This window comes from Triticum urartu, chromosome 1A (assembly GCF_056163025.1).
Source record: "Triticum urartu cultivar PI428250 chromosome 1A, HENAU_Tu73, whole genome shotgun sequence".
Classification (NCBI taxonomy): domain Eukaryota; kingdom Viridiplantae; phylum Streptophyta; class Magnoliopsida; order Poales; family Poaceae; genus Triticum; species Triticum urartu.
The window spans coordinates 377,642,933-377,663,587 of record NC_141873.1 but is presented as its reverse complement, the minus strand read 5'-3'; positions in this window follow the sequence as shown (position 1 = coordinate 377,663,587).

Genomic DNA, 20,655 nt, shown 5'->3' with positions numbered 1-20,655 from the left:
CGCCGTACTTCGGGTTTTGCGGGCACTCCCTGCCAAAGTGGTCAGGGCGCCCGCAGATGATGCAGCAGAGGGGATCATGGCAGTCTTTCTGACGATGGAACTTACTGAGGCAACGGAAGCATTTCCCCTTGAAGCAGCTTAAGAAGGAAGCGCAACCGGGATCCGCATTCAAGGCGTGGCGCCGGTCCGAGCGAGAGCCTGGCCGTCGCGATGGCTGATGCCGCGAATGCGCTTGTGAGATCCCTCACGTGCCCGTGAGAGCTCGTTCGAGGGCTCCGCGACGCACTGAGACATCTTTGTTGCGGCTGCGGCTTCACGGTGGGACCTCTCTAGTGCTTCCACGGCCTTGGTCTTTGCTGCCTGGTTATATGTCCACCCTAAAATCCTCCTACCGGTCATGGCTGAACGACTTGATAGAAAAAACCAGTTTTGTGGGTGATGAGGAGAGGAACTGTGAAGTAATTTTCGAGTGAGTAGTTTTTATAGTCCGGTGCTAAGTGTGAACACATATTAGTTTGATAGGTGTTAATAGATTTGCAATTACTTATTGCGTTGTAATCAGCAATGTGACGAGAAACAAGGTCAAAATTTATTGATGGTAGAAGGTTCACCACGTAGTTGCCACGTGTTATTTATCACACAAGTGTTAATGTAAGGAAATGCATGTGTGACTTACTAATCATTCCACACGAGTACTCGCAGACGCATCGTGTGCGATACTCCTAGCCCCCGCAAGCAACTAGTTTGCATTTTTCAAAGTTTTTTGTACACACAGAATCACACACGAACTAACTGTATTAACCGTCTGTGTTGTAAATTCTCATCGCAAACAGTTCATCCGAGTCGCCTGTTTTCCACGTATCACACACATCTTGTTAAGTTGAACCATTTCTGTTGCGTTCGCTAATCGAAAACAGTTCATCTGAGTGAACCGTATGCCCTATATCACACACACCTTGATCTGGCTAACCATTTATGTTGCACTCCCTAATAGCAAACGGTTCATTGGAGCGAACTGTATGCCGTATATAGCACACACATTGATATGGCTTCCTGTTTCTATTGTTTTGCATCATCGCAAACAGTTCGAACGGGTTAACCGTGTGCCCAGCATCGCACACGCAACTAAAATCGGAACCGTGTTTGATGCATCCTCCATCGCAAACATTTTGCACCTTTTTTGACGGGTTTTTTACATCCTCGTTTGTGATTAATGCATCGCGCACAGTTTCGTCAAAGGGTCTCTGATCATAGTGTCGCGTTAGCAGCGTCCTGCAGTAGTGTATGTTCTTTAGTATATGCTCTGTAAGCTCTAAACAAGTCAATGCCTAAAAGCGTCACGACATTGCTTTTCCATGCCCTTCAGTTTCTTTCAATTGAGTTGGCTACCTGAATTTCCACTATGTTAATTATTTCCCTGTGCAATTTTTCACTGTATTCATGTAATTACCCTACAGCCTTTTTAGAAATGCCTAACATTTGATTGTTGTGCTTAATGCCACTTAGGTCGTTTGACTCTTAGACACTAAACTTTTTAAAACAACTACAGTTTTAAATAGCAAGTAGTTCCTATGAACCTCAACTTATTTAATTGACTATTGTGGTATCCAAATCCCATAGCCTTGATGTTAGTTAATGCTCTATTATATTTTCTTCTAACAAAACAAATGTATGTTTCCAGCAAAAAAACTCGTCGGTTCTAGAAAAACAATGGCTCGCTATCGCCGGGTCACAGAAAAAAATTGGCAGGTCCCAGCAATAAAAAGAGCAGTTCCAGCTAAAAAAGATCATCGTCGCAGTCATAGGTACTATATGGTTCCATTCTACGTCTCAGTAGTTATTTGGTTGAAGTTGTGCATTAGTGGTTGGTTGTGATAATTCATATAGTAAGATTGCTTGTTATTACCAACTAGCAGAACTACACAGAAATTTGCTAGAGTACTTGCAACAGCCTTGATCAAATATTATTAGAGATGATATTCCAGTTTACAACAGGTAACATTTTTCAAGAGATAAAGACTATATACTTATTTCTTATACTCAATATGTATAATATATGTTTGCAACATCGATTAATGATATATGTATAGGATGGATATGTACTCAGGAAACAAATTGTGTGACAGCTTCTAACATTCGATGACAATGAATGTGAAGATGGCATGCCTGTCGGTGTCCTCGACTTTATCAATTGTATTGGGATAAAGAAGCTCTCAACTACATCTCCAACTGCTGCTCCTAAACTGTCTCGATAATCCTAGAGGCTGTCACGCACCAGCTTGATCCTAAAGTTTAGTTTGTTCAGCTTAGAGAACTACATAGGTTTAGCCAATAGTACCAGCTCGATCCTAAAGTTCAGTTTGTTCAGCTTAGGGAACTACAATAGGTTTATCCAATAGTAATTTTTGCTTTTTGTAAAATATCTTAGTTAAAAAGAATATACTGCTTCAACCGCAAAAAAGTACTGCTTGTGATGCTTACATAGCATAGCCAATAATTTGTTAAACGTTGGTCTTACCTTTGAGAGATATATTGTGGCTTTAGTATTTTTCTATTTAAATTCACAGAGGAAAATATACAACTTTCTTTGATCCATGATATTGTTGCTATCAAAAGATTTTATGAGAATTCTTATTCTTTGATGTTGAACCTGCCATCGGACCTGGCCTCCCTAACTCTGACGTGACGACTGATGTTGTCTGTTGGCTTGATCTAGCTTCAACTAGATAAAAACGTAACCACATGATCTATTTTGATCCAAATATTGACTCACTCATCCCAGCAAAGTGCTACTTTTAGTTGTGAGTGTACTGCATAACTCAAGCTTTAGAAAATTGATCCCGAATTGGACAAACCTCAGTCGACCTTCAAGGAAATTATGTAAAGGCAGTGCATCCATAAATTAGAAGGATTGTCAGCAGCGGGCAATGCTTTACAAGTGTTTTAAGTTTTTGATCAGGATAAACTACCAGTTAATCTTGTCGGTACATGCTAAAATATTCTCATGCTCACAATTTTATTTAAAAAATAAACTATGATTGCACTAGGCTACATACAGCTGGTGGTTCTCCTGTCAATTCCTTCCTCTCAGCACATACCCGCACTTGTCGAACATGTATCAAACACAGACCATTAGACGAAAGCAATTTCATAAAAGATTCCTATTTAGTAAAGGTAGTGCTTGCTCAAACTTTTATTCTTAAAGATAAACCAAAAACAATATTGCGCATCTCTATGTCTTCTCAGTCTTAACCATCTCAACATCAAAATCTTCAAAATGCACCCGTTTGTTACAAAAAAATAGGAATCAGAATCCCACTTAGCAACGTACTACAAGAGTCCCTCCCATCCCCCTTTTTCAGTTTTCTTTTGAGAATCGCCATTTTTTCGTAATAGAGAGTGTGTGTTGTCTGTGTGTGAGTCGGACAAGTCCTGGGCCAAGCCCAGAAAATAGGAAGAAAAAAGTTACAAATGAAATACATTGTAATTTTCCAAAAAAAAATGTTCACCTACAAAAAATTATTCCATTTTTAAAACATGTTCTAAAAAATTACAAAAACACCTTTTCAAAATAAAAATAGATTAGTGTTTCTCTAAACAATAAAAAATAAAATCGATTAAAGGACTATTCCATGCCCAACTACTCTTTCATTGGATGGTTGTGGTGGCTTCTTCACGTCCGAATTTCATGGTCCAAAACGCTATGCTTAGTGTAACCTTATTTCTGATGTTTGCCAAAAAGATATAAGTGGAACATTCATTTTTTGCATGTTGCAATGGTAACCTTGTTTCTGAAGTTTGCCAAAAAGGATATAAGAAGTGTTGCGTAATGCTAGATGGAGCATTTTTTCCGCCCATTGCAACGCATTGGCATTTGTACTAGTTTATCAAAAAAGGCTAGAAAGGTCCCATATACTTGTGGGTTATCAAGACCCTTTTTCTGGCGCAGTTGCCGGGGAGCAATAGCGTGGGGTGAATATTCTTGTGTGTGCTTGTTTGCTTTATCACAAAGTAGTTTTTATTTAGTGTTCTAAGTTGTTCTCTATGTTTAGTTATGGATATGGAACACGAAACACCAAAAAATGGTTGTACTACCTACTCATGGAGACGGGGAACCTCCTAAAACCCTCGATGCTGGTTATGTAAAAAATATTATGCACTACTTTGATAATCCTGAGAAAACCTCATTCAACTTTATAATGGGAGACACGTTGGATCAACATGAATACTTTAGGGATTATCGCTTGACTCAAAAAGGGAAACTTTTATGGGATCAAATTCATATGTTGCATTGGTATGCTCGGGATCTATGCTTGAGATATGATTATACTTGTTGCTCTAGGATGAAGGCTCCACACCTTCCCTTTTCATGTGAATTTAGTGATAATGAAACCTTGGCTTCTTATGCTAATGGAAGATATGATTACTATGATGTGGAACAAATAGAAGAATTTATTGCTTTTAAGGGTGCTTATAAAATTGAATCTTTGTTTGAAAAGTATGAAGATTTTGATGATTCAGTTTATAGACCTAAATTTTTTTCTATGCTTAAATATTGCTATGAGAATTATGAATATAATGCCGATATTTATGAGTTTATTGAGGAAGTCTTCGCTGTCCAAGAAGAGACTAATATTTTTCAGGAGTATATGGAAGAAGAAATTGATGAAACTGTGAGCTCATTGGATGAAAAAGATGATGAGGAGAGTGAAGAACAAAAGGAGGAAGAGCGGATTAGCTACTCGTTCCCACCTTCTAATGAGAGTAACTCTTCAACTCGTACATTGTTTAAATGTCCCTTCGTTCTTACCGAAGGATGAATGCTATGATAATTGGTATGATCCCATTGATTCGTTTGAAATATACCTTTTTGATGAACTTGATGATTGCTATGCTTGTGGCCATGATGCCAATATGAATTATGCTTATGGAGATGAACTTGCTATAGTTCCTTATGTTAAGAATGAAATTGTAGCTATTGCATCCATGCATGATAGTCCTATTCTCTTTTTGAATTCTCCCAACTACACTATATCATAGAAGTTTGCACTTATTAAGGATTGCATTGATGGGTTGCCTTTCACCGTTACACATGATTATTTTGATGAATATAATATGCATGTGCTTGCTGCTCCTACTTGCAATTATTATGAGAGAGGAACTACATCTCTGCCTCTCTATGTTTCCAACACAATAAAATTACAAGAAACTGCTTATGCTATGTATTTGCCTTAACTTGATGTGCATGAATTGTTCTTATATGACATGTCGATGCATAGGAAGAGAGTTAGACTTTGTCATTGCATGATATATGTTGCTTTGTGCTCACTACTAAACTACAAATTATTGCCAATTAAAATTGGCTTTGATATACCTTGGGATCCAGGTGGATCAATTACTTGAGCACTTTATGCCAAGCTTAATGGCTTTAAAGAAAGTGCTGTCAGGGAGACAACCTGTAAGTTTTAGAGAGTCATTTATTTCTGTTGAATGCTTTTATAAAGTTTAAAAACAAAAAAATAGAGGGGAACCTAAAAACGTTTTCAAAAAGAGAATTGATTGAAAGGTGATGCATTGGAGAAGTGAGGGTCAACCTTGAACACTTGTGTTTATGCTCATGGAACGAGTGTAAAATTTTCATGGAAGTTTCTCACAAAAATAATTATCCCCTTGTACAATTCCAATGTATTATAAAAATAATGTGCCAATATTTGCCTTTAGGATAATTAGATTGCTTGTTGGTATGTGCGGTCTAAAAACAGAAACTTTGGTTGTAGTGCATGAATATTTTACTGGAACGTAAAAAGTTTCTGAAATTTTTACAAGGTATTCCTATGCAAATGTTTTATTTTGTCCTAATTTTTCGGAATTTTTGGAATTGCATAAGTATGGTAGTTGTTTAGATTGCTACGGATTGTCCTGTTTAAGACAGATTCTGTTTTTGATGCATTGTTTTGCTTGTTTTGATGAAACTATCGATTTTATCGGTGGTATAAGCCATGTAAAAGTTATAATACAGTAGCTACAATGCAAAAACAAAATATGAATTGGTTTTCAACAGTACTTAAAGTAGTGATTTGCTTTACTATACTAACGGATCTTACCGAGCTTTCTGTTGAGTTTTGTGTGGATGAAGTGATCAAAGATCAATGAGATATCGATATGAGGAGAAGGAGGAGAGGCAAGAGTTAAAGCCTGGGGATGACCAAGGCACCCCAAGTAAATATTCAAGGAGACTTAAGCGTCTAAGCTTGGGGATGCCCCAGAAGGCATCCCGTCTTTCTTCAACAAGTATCGGTATGTTCTCATCTTTGTTTTCTTCCTGTGATATGTGTAAATCTTTGGGGCGTCTTTTGCGTTTAGTTTTTGTTTTTTGTTCTATGCACCATGTAGGTATGAGATAGTCCATGGTTGGTTTATAGAATGCTCATTGCATTTCACTTATATCTTTTGAGTATGGCTTTATAGAATGCTTCATGTGCTTCACTTATATCTTTTGAAGTTTGGATTGCATGTTTCTCTTCACATAGAAAACCGTTATTTTTAGAATACTCTTTTGCTTCACTTATATTTTTTATAGCATGATCTTCTGTAGAAAGAATTAAACTCTCATGCTTCACGTATATCTATTTAGAGAGTCAACAGGAATTGGTCATTTGCATGGTTAGTCATAAAATCCTACATAAAACTTATGGATCACTGAATCTGATATGTTTGATTCCTTGCAATAGTTTTGCGATATAGAGATGATAATATGTGGGAGGTACTAGTGGATGATCATGTCCATGGATTATATGCACTCTCACCTTTCCGCAATTTGCTAGCCTCTACGATACCATGCATTGCCCTTTCTCACCTCGAGAGTCGGTGCAAACTTCGCCGGTGCATCCAAACCCCGTGATATGATACGCTCTATCACACATAATCCTTATTATATATTCCTCAAAACAGCCACCATACCTACCTATTATGGCCTTTCCATAGCCATTTCGAGATATATTGACATGCAACTTCCACTGCTTCCGTTTTGATGACTTGAGCATTCATTGTCATATTGCTTTGCATGATCATAAGATAGCTAGCGTGATATTTCCATGGCTTGTCCGTTTTTGATATCCTTGCTACGCTAGATCATTACACATCTTGGTACACTACCAGAGGCATTCATATAGATTCAAACTTTGTTCTAGGTATCGAGTTGTATTATTCAGTTGTAAGTAAATAGAAGTGTGATGATCATCAATTTTCATTTTTAGAGCATTGTCCCAGTGAGGAATGGATGATGGAGACTATGATTCTGCCACAAGTCGGGATGAGACTCTGGACCAAAAGAAAAAAAAGGAAAAAAAGAAAAGAAAAGAAAAAAATGAAAGAAAGAAGGAAGAGAAGGGGCATGCTAATTCCACACTTGTTCTTCAAAGTAGCACCATGTTTTTCATAGAGAGAGTCTCTTATGTTTTCACTTTCATATACTAGTGGGAATTTTTCATTATAGAGTTAGATGCACACCCACTTACTTTTCATATTGAGCTTCCATACACTTATAGCTCTTAGTGCATCCGTTGCACAGAAATCACTACTCCTCACATTGATATCAATTGATGCGCATCTCCATAGCCAGTTGGTTAGTCGCATCGATGTGAGACTTTCTTACCTTTTTTGTCTTCTCAATATTTACCCCTATCATCATACTCTATTCCACCCATAGTGCTATATCCACGGCTTGCGCCCATGTATTGCGTGAGAGTTGAAAATGTTGAAGCGCATTAAAAAGTATGAACCAATTGCTTGGCTGACACCGGGGTAGTTCATGATAAATACTTTGTTAAGAAGATAGAGCATGACAAGACTATATGATTTTGTAGGGATAGCATTCTTTAGCATTGATATTTCGAAAGACATGATTGTTTGTTGGGATGCCTGTGTATTGATGTCTTTATGTAAAATTATAGACTATTGCTTTGAATCACTCGTGTCTTAATATTCATGCCATCATTAGATATATGATCAAGATGATGCTAGGTAGCATTCCACATCAAAAATTATTCTTTTTTTTCATTTACCTACTCGGGGACGAGCATGATTTAAGCTTGGGGATGCTGATATGTCTCCATTTTATCTATATTTTTTTGTTGTTTCATGCCAATATTATACAACTTTCAAATACTTTTGGCAACATTTTATATGTTTTATTGGACTAACCTATTCATCCTGTGCCTAGTGCCAGTTCATGTTTTTTTGCATTTTTTTGCTTCATAGAATATACATATCAAACGAAATCCAAACGCAATAAAAATTTACAGAGAATTATTTTTGAATATTTGTGATTTTTGGGAGGTGGAATCAACACAAACGGGGGCCCACAGCCCCCAAGATACACCAGGGCGCACCCTAGGCCCCAAGCGCACCCAGGTGTCTTGTGCCATACTCGAATGTCGGTTGGACCTCTACTTTGGGCACAAGGAAGCTTATATCCAGGAAAAAATCGTGTTAAAATCTCAGCCCAATCAGAGTTACGGATCTCTAGATATTTAAGAAACAATTTTCAGCCAGATCGGAGAAAGTGAAACAGAAGAGAACAGAGACGGAGATCCAATCTCAGAGGGGGCTCCCGCCCCTCCGCCTCCATGGAGGCCATGGACCAGAGGGGAGACCCTCCTCCCATCAAGGGGGAGGTCAAGGAAGAAGAATAAGGAGGGGGCACTCTCCCCCTCTCTCTCGGTGGCGCCGGAGTGCCGCTGGGGCAAGGATCATGATGGCGATCTACATCAACAATCTTTCTACCATCAACATTAACTTTCTCCCCCTCTATGCAGCGGTGTAACACCTGTTCTCCCCGCTGTAATCTCTACTTAAACATGGTGCCCAACGCTATATATTATTTCCCAATGATCTATGGCTATCTTATGATGTTTGAGTAGATTCGTTTTGTCCTATGGGTTAATTGTGATCTTGGTTGGTATGATTGTATATTTTATTATAGTGTTGTCAACGGTGCCCTCCATGTCATGAAAATGTGAGGGATCTCCATTGTAGGGTGTTGCAATATGTTCAACATTCGCTTATTGTCAGTTGCCGGAGTGACAGAAACCTAAACACAGATAAGTGGGTTGTTGCATATGGGGGTAAAGAGGACTTGATACTTAATGCTATGGTTGGGTTTTACGACCTTAATGATCTTTGATACTTGCGGATGCTTGCTAGAGTTCCAATCCTAAGTGCATATGATCCAAGTAGAAAAAGTATGTTAGCTCATGGCTCTCCCTCATATAAAAGTGCACGAATGATTACCGGTCTAGTTATAGATTGCCTAGGGACAAATGACTTTATTGTTGAAAAAATCTATCTACTTTTATTACCTTGCAATTTTTTCTTAGTTTTACTCTCGCAAAGTACTCGTAGTTTTATTCTTGCAAAATAGTTTCATACTTGTTTTCCATAAAGCAAATGTCAAGTGTGCGTAGAGTAGTACCAGTGGTCGATAGAACTTGAGGGAATATTTGTTCTACCTTTAGCTCCTCATTGGGTTCGACACTCTTATTTATCAAAAAGGCTACAAACAATCCCCTATACTTGTGGGTTATCAGTCATGACTTTATTTAATGATGAATCCACTACTTTGGAAGAGGTTTCAAATGACTATGATAAAAAAGTTGATATCTATGATGATTATTGTGATGACACTTATGATATAAAGAATAATGATAGCCATGAAACTCATCATCATGATTTTAATTTTCAATCCCATGATAGTTATTTTGTTGAGTTTGCTCCCGCTACTATTGATGAGAATAAATTTGCTTATGTGGGGAATAATAAAATTTCTATGCTTGTGGATCATGAAAATAATGCTTTATCTGATAGTCATATTGTTGAATTCATTCATGATGATACTGAAAATTACTATGAGAGAGGAACATATGCTTTTACATATTGCAATAATATCAAGTTCCCTCTCTATGTGTTGAAAGTTTTGAAGTTGCACATGTTTCACCTTCCTATGCTAGTTGATTCTTGTTCCCATAAATTGTTTGCTCACAAAATGCCTATGCATATGAAGTGGGTTAGGCTTAAATGTGCTAGTCATATTCTTCATGATGCTCTCTTTGTGTTTCAGTTCTTATCTTTTAGGTGAGCATCATTGAAATCATCATGCCTAGCTAAAAGGCACTAAAGAAAAGCGCTTGTTGGGAGACAGCACAACACTTTTACCTACTGTTTTTGTGTGTTCACATGATTATCCTACTGTAGTAATCATGTTTTATAGCTTTTGTTTCGATAAAGTATCAAGTAAAGCCTTTGGGATTTTGTTTGGTGATAGTTGATTTGATCTTGTTGGAAAACATAAAATTTTGTGTCCAGTAAAACAATTTTCAAAAATCATAGAAGTGACAAAAGCTTCTGAATTTTTTTACACAAGATTGGTATACAAATTTCCTACATCTTCCTAATTTCTCAGAATTTTTGGACTTACAAAAGTATGGTTAGAGTCCATATTACTACAGATTGTTCTGTTTTTGACAGACTCTATTTTTGTTGCATTGTGTGCTTGTTTTGATGAATCTATGGATTGTATTGAAGGGTATAAGCCATGGAAAAGTTGTAATACAGTAGATATAATTCAATAATAAAATATGAATGGGTTTGCAACAGTACTTAGAGTAGTGATTTGCTTTATCATACTAACGGGTCTCACGAAGGTTTTGTTAAGTTTGTGTGATTGAAGTTTTCAAGTTTTTGGTGAGATCACTTTGGATGAAGGAATAAGGAGTGAAAAGAGACTATGTTTGGGGATTCCCAAGGCACATCAATGTGGTAATTTTTCGGAATTTTTGGAGTCAGACAAATATGAATCTTCTTGTATTCTTTACAGATTGTCATGTTTTGACAGATTGCTGTTATGTCTGCATTATTTTCATATTTTTGCTTGTTTAATGATTCTATTTGAGGATAGGAATATTAAATATGTAGAGGCATTTAGTATTAAATGTTAAATAATAATTTTAGTGATTTGTTATAGTAGAGAATGATAAGGTTTTGCATTGGTTTATACTAACCCATCTCATGAGTTCTTGTTGAGTTTTGTGTGGATGAAGTTTTTAAGATTTAGGGAAACCGTGATATAAAAGGAATTAAGAAGACACAAAAGCTCAATATTGGGGATGTCCAAGGCATCTCAAGATAATATTTCAAGAAGTATCAAGCATCTAAGCTTGGGGATGCTCCGGTTGGCATCCCACCTTTCTTCTTCAACAATTATCGGTTAGTATCGGTTGAGCCTAAGATTTTGCTTCTTCACATGATGTGTGTGATGACCCACAAGTATAGGGGATATATCGTAGTCCTTTAGATAAGTAAGAGTGTCAAACCCAACAAGGAGCAGAAGGAAATGATAAGCGGTTTCCAGCAAGGTATTCTCTGCAAGTACTGAAATAAGTGGTAACAGATAGTTTTGTGATAGGATAATTTGTAACGAGCAACAAGTAACAAAAGTAAATAAAGTGCAGCAAGGTGGCCCAATCCTTTTTGTAGCAAAGGACAAGCCTGGACAAACTCTTATATAGACAAAAACCCTCCCGAGGACACATGGGAATATCATCAAGCTAGTTTTCATCACGTTCATATGATTCGTGTTCGGTACTTTGATAATTTGGTATGTGGGTGGACCGGTGCTTGGGTACTGTCATTACTTGGACAAGCATCCCACTTATGATTAACCTCTATTGCAAGCATCCGCAACTACAACAAAAGTATTAAGGTAAACCTAACCATAGCATGAAACATATGGATCCAAATCAGTCCCTTACGAAGCAACGCATAAACTAGGGTTTAAGCTTCTGTCACTCTAGCAACCCATCATCTACTTATTACTTCCCAATGCCTTCCTCTAGGCCCAAATCATGGTGAAGTGTTATGTAGTCGACGTTCACATAACACCACTACAGGAGAGACAACATACATCTCATCAAAATATCGAACGAATACCAAATTCACATGACTACTAATAACAAGACTTCTCCCATGTCCTCAGGAACAAATGTAACTACTCACAAAGAATATTCATGTTCATAATCATAGGGGTATTAATATGCATATAGTATCTGAACATATGATCTTCCACCAAATAAACCAACTAGCATCAACTACAATGAGTAATTAACACTACTAGCAACCTACTAGCACCAATCCCGGACTTGAAGACAAGAATTGGATACAAGAGATGAACTAGGGTTTTGAGAGGAGATGGTGCTGATGAAGATGTTGATGGAGATTGCCCTCTCCCAATGAGAGGAGCGTTGGTGATGACAATAGTGATGATTTCCCCCTCCCAGAGGGAAGTTTCCCCGGCAGAACAGCTCCGTCGGAGCCCTAGATTGGATCCGCCAAGGTTCCGCCTCGTGGCGGCGGAGTTTCGTCCGAGAAGATGGCTTATGATTTTTTCCTCATCGAAAGACTCCATATAGCAGAAGATGGACATCGGAGGGCCACCAGGGGGCCCACGAGGTAGGGGGAGCGCCCAGGGGGTAGGGCGCGCCCCCCACCCTCGTGGGCAGGGTGTGGCCCCCCTGGTGAACTTCTTGCGCTCAGTATTTTTTATATATTCTGAAAACGTCTTCCGTGAAGTTTTGGGACTTTTGGAGCTGTGTAGAATAGGTCTCTAATATTTGCTCCTTTTCCAGCCCAGAATCCCAGCTGCCGGCATTCTCCCTCTTTATGTAAACCTTGTAAAATAAGAGAGAATAGGCATAAGTATTGTGACATAATCTGTAATAATAGCCCATAATGCAATAAATATCGATATAAAAGCATGATGCAAAATGGACGTATCAGTATGCTATTCTCGGAATGTCATTTTATTTTGTTTTGATTGCTATTTTAATAAACTTAGATCTGAAAGTTTTTTAATAAGAGAGATTCCTCAAATAGCTACCCATTTATTTAACTACTCACTTGATCTTCACTTATATATTTTTGGAGTAGTTTGTTATTTAATCTTGTGCTTCACTTATATTATTTTGAGAGTTGATACTAGTGATGACAATTTGCACAAGCTATGAAATTGGTTCTGATATGATGAATATCCAAGAAGGATATAATAAAAAAACTTTCATGTAGATCATTGGATGTGATAAGTTTGATTCTTTGCAATAGTTTTGCGATATGGAGATTAAAATAATATGTGAGTCATGTTGGTGAGTAATTATGCTTTAGTAAGAATATTGGGGTTAAGGTTTGTGATTCCCTATGCAAGAACGAAAGTTAATAGTTATGCAATGAAATTACATCCTACTTGTGGTGCATTATTCGGTGTTAGTTATGCTCAATGCTCGTTTATGTGAATTTTTTTTCTTGGTTGGTTGCTTCTCAATCTATTTTCTAGCCTCCATTTGTACTAAGTAGAAATACTACTTGTGCATCCAAAATCCTTAAACCCAGTTTTGCCATATGAGTCCACCATACCTACCTATATGCGATATTTTCGTGTCGTTCTAAGTAAATTTTTATGTGCCATCTCTAATTTTGGAAATGAATTTCCTTTTTGTGTGCTCATACCGCTCATGAAGCGGCAGGGTGTGGCTAATATTTTCCATGCTAGATGTGTTATTCTCAAGATGAGTGTTTATTCACTTGTCATCAGTCATCACACGAGAGTATGGCGGTAATAGGGATGCCCAGTTCCGAAATGAAAAAGAAATTTACTTTATGTTGTCAAATAATAAATTCCTTGGAAAGTATTGGTATGGACGGCACCCGTGGATACGGCTAGTCGTGGAGTGTGAAATTATGGTGGAAAAATGAATAAACTTTATTTTATGTTTGGGAACCTCCTATGATATATCTAGCATGGAAAGTGTTGGGAATTACTCGGTCGTTTTCATTGACGGGAAAAGTATGCCTCTCAAAAAAATTATCTCTCAATTTAAGCTTTGAGCTCTGGCACCTCTACAAATCCCCGCTTCCCTCTGTGAAGGGCCTATATATTTACTTTGTGCAATTTTTATTTTTATTTGAGTCTCCATCTTCTCTTATAAAGCACCAACTAGGGAGCACTATGATCATACTTGAGCATTGGATGTAGCTAATATTTGAGTGTGTTTCGTGAATGGATCAATGATTGAGCATAATGGGCTAGGGATAGCTTTCTTTAGCGTTATATTTTGAAAGACATGGTTGCTTGTTAGTATGCTTGAGTATTGATGTCTTCATGTAAAATTATAGACTATTGCTTTGAATAACTCAAGTCCAAATGTCCATGCTACAAAATAAAGAGTATATGATGAATATGATAGGTAGCATTCCACAACAAAATTCTGCTTTCAATTGCTACTTTATCATGATGAGTTTAATGAGAAAGAGTTGGTGTTATGATGCTAGGAAAAGTGACTGAAATTATCATTGATCAAACTTATGCACTTTTCTAGCATTCACACTTCATAAATTATTTCTTTTATCATTTACCTACTCGAGGACGAGCAGGAATTAAGCTTGGGGATGCTGGTACGTCTCCAACGTATCTATAATTTATGAAGTATTCATGCCATGTTTACAACAATTTTATATGGTTTTGGTATGATTTGCATGGAACTAACCCGGACTAACACTGTTTTCAGCAGAACTACCGTGGTGTTGTTTTTTGTGCAGAAATAAAATTTCTCAAAATGCAACGAAACTTTTTGACGATTTGTTTTTGAACAAAAGAAGCACTAGAAGCTTCGTGGGAGGGCCAGAAGAGCCACGAGGAGGGCACAACCCACCAGGGCGCGCCAGCCCCCTCTAGCGTGCCTTGGTGTCTTGTGGGCCCCTCATGGCCCATGTTCACGTGAAACCGATGCCCAAAAATCCTATATATTCAAAAACCTCTAGAAATAACCCTAGATCAGAAGTTTCGCCACCGCAAGCCTCTGTAGCCATGAAAAACCAATATAAACCATGTTCCGACACCCTGCTGGAGGGGGAAATCATCACCGGTGGCCATCTTCATCATCCCAGCAGCCACCATGATGAGGAGGGAGTAGTCCACCCTCGGGGTTGAGGGTTTGTGCCAGTAGCTATGTGTTTAATCCCTCTCTCTCTCTCTCGTGTTCTTGAGATGGCATGATCTTGATGTATCGTGGGCTTTGTTAATATAGTTGGATCATATGGTGTTTTCCCCTCTCTATCTTGTTGTGATGAATTGAGTTTTCCCTTTGAGATTTCGTTTTATCGGATTTAATACTTTTATGGATTTGAGAGCACTTGATGTATGTCTTGCTTTGAATACCCATGGTGATAATGGGGTATCATATTGATTCACTTGATATATGTTTTGGCACTCAACTCGAGGATTCCCGAGGCGACATTAGGGTAATCTATGCATAGGGGTTGATGCATGTTCTCGTCCTTGTTTCTCCGGTAGAAATCTTGGGGCACTCATTGAGTTTCTTTGTGTTGGATTGAGTATTATGAATCTAAAATTGTTTGATGCATATCGTATAATCAACTCATGGATACTCGAGGTGACATTGGAGTATCTAGGTGATATTAGAGTTGGTTGATGTGTATAATATGGTGTTATTTTAGTATGAACTCTTGGATAGATCGATCGGAAAGGGTAACTTGGTGTTATTTTAGTACGAACTCTAGGATAGATTGGTCGGAAAGAATAGCTTTGAGGTAGTTTCGTACCCTACAAACAATTTCTTCTTATGTTCTCCGCTAGATAAGAACTTTGGAGTGATTCTTCATCGCATGTTGAGGGATGGTTATATGATTCAATTATATTAGCATTGTTGAGAGATTGTATAGCGAAAGTACGGACCCTAGGCCTCATTTTCAAGCATTGCAATACTGTTTGTGCTCACTTTTGTTACTTACTACCTTGTTTTTTTATTGTTACTATTACAAAAATCAGTATCTACTATCATTACTACACTTGTATCACCATCTCTTCGCCGAACTAGTCCACCTGCACAAATTAACATTGTATTTGGTGTGTTGGGGACACAAGAGACTTTTTATTATTTAGTTGCAGGGTTGTTTGAGAGAGACCATCTTCATCCTACGCCTCCCACGGATTGATAAACCTTAGGTCATCAACTTGAGGGAAAATTGCTACTGTCCTACAAAACTCTGTGCTTGGAGGCGCAACACGAGTCTACAAGAATAAAGTTGCGTAGTAGACATCAAGGCCCAACATCGCGGATGTTGCACAGAAGAGTTGGGTTGTCCTTGGTGCCATTGTCAAGACCCTCTAGTTCAACAATCCGGAGCTCTTAAGTGAGCTGGATGGCGTGCTTGCTCTCCTGAAGAAGTTGCGCAAGCAGATGAGCGACTGGCTCTTCTCTGCAGTATTCGAGGGAGCACGGAAAGTCCTAGCTAGCGTTTGAGCTCATTTTCCAAGCCTTGACCTTGGGCCGCTTGTGTGGGTCGTACCAGGCGATCGGATCCTGGAGACCTTCTTCCAGAAGCTTTGTGAGGCTACTAAGTTCGTTGTCGAGGCCTGTGGGCTGAAGCGATTATTCAGAAAGAGGAAAAAGATGTAAACTACTCTCCGTGAGTTTCATACAATCTATTCATCTTTTGTTTTGTAAACGGTTGTTCCTCTCATGTTTGTATCTAGCAAAATCTTTTAATTTGCCTCGAGAATTCCCCCCTTTAACCAAGAGGGTTTGTCGTATATGTGGTCTCGCAAAGTAGGAGCCCCTTTTAGAGACTGGCGTGCATGTGTCGATACTAAAAGCGAAACTAGGGTGGGATCCTCGTCACCTCCGTTAAGACTGTAGGTCGCGATATGAACAAAAAGGGGGGCCGGATTTTTAGCCTGGCCGAAAACCTTCGGCCGCTTTTTATGATGGAGGTCGGTGTACCTTTATACAACCCTTGGGTCTATTTGAGGGGTCTTTGGATGCAACGCCTACACTAACTATGAGGGTCCAAACTATGATGCAACCCTCAAGTTTGGTAAATAGGAGTATCTCTTATACTCTTCCTCGAAACGTTCTGCGGGAGGTTCAAGACGTTCATGTGCGGGTCTCGTCAGTCATTCGTAAAAGAATTACACAAAACAAAGTGATTTATGTGGAACATATTTAGTCATGACTATTGATATGATCGATCTATAAGGGATGATAACACGAACCAGAAATTGAAATTAGTTGTAAAATAAAAAAAATGTTAAGATAGGAAACGACGCAGCTGATTTGGTGTTCTGTGCTTGGCGTCATCCGGGCTTTGCATGGGTTGGTTGATCCCGTTCCTTATTGCCAACCTTCTATCTTGTGGGGGCTACAGCCTCCCAGTTAGAGCCAGATGGGTCGTATTTTGGTGGATTCTGTGCCTCGGACCCCGTGTTATTGGGGAGAGTTTTCTTCATTATCACGATAGCGACCACTTTTGTGGTTGTGTTGATCTCCACTTCATCGTACCATGCAATCTCTGCCTCTACGTGATCGAGGTTGGCGACCTCTACTTGCAAGGAGTTCTTGGGGTTGCCGGAGACTGTGATGATGATGTTAGGTTCTGGTATGTTTAAGCTTTATGAGGCATAACAGGCTATCGATTAATTTGACGAAGGCTGGGCGCCTAAGGAGAGTGTGGTAGTTCCCATTGAAGGGTACCACCTTGAAGCAAAGCGTTTCAACTCAGAAGTTCCCCTACGATTGGAAGATGACCTCCAGGCTGATCTGCTAAGGGGCTATGTTTTTTTTTCAGGCACGATTCCATGGAAGTGTGTTGGTGAAGGGAGGAGGCTAGTCAGCAGGAACCCCATCTTGTGCATTATAGTGGCATATATTATGTTGATGCCCGACCCTCCGTCCATCAAGACCTTGGAGAGCTGGCATCCCCAAGTGATTGGGTCCACAACAAGGGTGGTTTTGCCGAGGTTCGATATGTATTCTGGATGATCTGTTTGGTTGAAGGAGATTTCGTATTCCGACCAGTCGAGGTACTAGGGGACACCAGGGAAGAGGGAGTAGACCTCCTTGATGGTTTCCTTCTATGCGCATTTGGACTCAAGCCCACGAAGATCATGTTGACCCAGTGAACATCCTTTGGGAAATCTTTCTGGTTGGCCCCACCTAAGCCCCGGTCCTGTGGTCCTGACCGGGCTGGCATTGGTGGAGGTTTCCTGTTGTTGTCTATGGCACCAGTCTTTTCATTATTTTGTTTGCCGAGCTAGTCGTTGAGCTGGCAGTCTCTAGTGGAGTGGGAGGTCCTATAGGTCCCATCACTATGGTACTTGCAAGGGCCACTCATAATTTCCTCATATGTGCTGGCTGGCTAGCTGGCCTTGTTGTCCCACTTCTGCTTCTTCGTGCTGGCCTGGCTGGTGATGTCTACTACGCAACTTTATTCTAGTAGACTCGTGTTTGGCCTCCAGGCGCAGAGTTTTGTAGGACAGTAGCAAATTTCCCTCAAGTGGATGACCTAAGGTTTATCAATCCATGGGAGGCATAAGATGAAGATGGTCTCTCTCAAACAACCCTGCAATCAAATACAAGAAATCTCTTGTGTCCCCAACACACCCAATACAATGGCAAATTGTATAGGTGCACTAGTTTGGCGAAGAGATGGTGATAAAAGTGTAATATGGATGGTAGAAATATTTTTATAATATGAATAAATAAATAAAAGCAAGGTAGCACAAAATAAAAGTGAGCACAAATGGAATTGGAATGCTTAGAAACAATGCCTAGGATCCATGCTTTTGCTAGTGCAATCTCTCAGCAATGCTAATCTAATTGGACCATATAACCATCCCTCAAAGTGCGATGAAGAATCACTCCAAAGTTCCTATCTAGCGGAGAACATAAAAATAAATTGTTTGTAGGGTACGAAACCACCTCAAAGTTATTCTTTCCGATCGATCTATCCAAGAGTTCGTACTAAGATAACACCAAAACAAATTCAGATTCATAATACTCAATCCAACACAAAGAACCTCAAAGAGTGCCCCAAGATTTTTGCCAGAGAAACAAAGACGAGAATGTGCATCAACCCCTATGCAAAGATTACCCCAATGTCACCACGGTAATCTGCGTGTTGAGTGCAGAAACACATATCAAGTGAATCAATATGATACCCCATTGTCACCACGGGTATTCATAGCAAGACATACATCAAGTTTTCTCAAATGCATAAAAGTATTCAATCCAACAAGAATGAAATATCAAATAGAAAAATCAATTCATCACAACAAGATAGATTGGGGAAAACACCATATGATCCAACTATATTAACAAAGCCCGTGACACATCAAGATCGTGCCATCTCAAGAACATGAGAGAGAGAGAGAGAGATAGAACACATAGCTACTGGTACAAACCCTCAGCCCCGAGGGTGGACTACTCCCTCCTCATCATGGTGGCCGCCGGGATGATGAAGATGGCCTTTGGTGATGATTCCCCCTCTGGCAGGGTGCCGGAACAGGGTCCAGATTGGTTTTCATGGATACAGAGGCTTGCAGCGGCGAAACTTCTGATCTAGCGACTCCTTTAGGGTTTTTGGAATATTTGGAAATTTATAGGGCAAGGAGGCGGTGCGGGAGGCCACCAAGGTGGGAACTACCCACCTGGGCACGCTTGGGCCCCCAGGCGCCCCTGGTGGGTTGTGCTCCCCTCGGAGCTCCCCTCTGGTACTTCTTTGGCCCACCGGGTGTCTTCTGGTCCAGAAAAAATGTCCAAAAAGTTTTGCCGCATTTGGATTCCGTTTGGTATTGATTTTCTATGATGTAAAAAAAGCAAAAAAGAACAACTAGCATTGGGCACTATGTCAATATGTTAGTCCCAAAAAATGATATAAAGTTGCTATAAAATGATTGTAAAACATCCAGGAATGATAATATAACAGCATGGAACAAGCAAAAATTATAGACACGTTGGAGACGTATCAGCTGGCCTCATTGGTTGCTGCTATGAGCTCGGTGTCCTGCTCCACCTTTATCTTGTTGCCCTATTGCGGTTTCTGTTTGTCCCTCTAGAGCCCTCTCAGTCATGGGTCGGTGGCCTGCACATGCAGTTTCTTCACCCATAGTGTACTCATTAGCGACCTTCATTAGTTGTGCCATTGTGGTGAACCTTCCTTCACCTTGTTCCTTGCCGAGCTTGTGATAGAGGAAAGGATCTTGTGCGTAGTTGATGAAGGCATCTATTATCATCACGCCAGAGATGTTTGCAAGGGTATTCCTCTTCTTTAGCCATCGTGTGGTGAAGTCGTGGGCTGTCTCCTTGTTGCATTGGCAATTGTGAAGGTCATATTCATTCCCAAGGCGCTGGTGTCCCCTCAAAGTTACTGATGAATTCTACCTCGAAGTCTGCCAATGTATGGATTGAATTGGGTTGAACTCCATTGTACCACGTGTGGCTAGAGCCCATGAGGCATAGAGGCACGTAGCGTAGGGTGCTCCCATTTCTCCGTTTCCCATCTTGACCGTCGTGAGGTAGTCATTTAGCCAATGGTCAGGTTTGGAGTCGCCGGAGTATTTCTTGACGCCCCAAACGATGAACGGCTACGAAAAAGGGTGTGTTATTGATACGTCTCCAACGTATCTATAATTTTCGATTGTACCATGCTGTTATATTATCATTCTTGGATGTTTTACAATCATTTTATAGCAAATTTATGTCATTTGTTGGGACTAACCTATTGACATAGTGCCCAGTGCCAGTTGTTTTT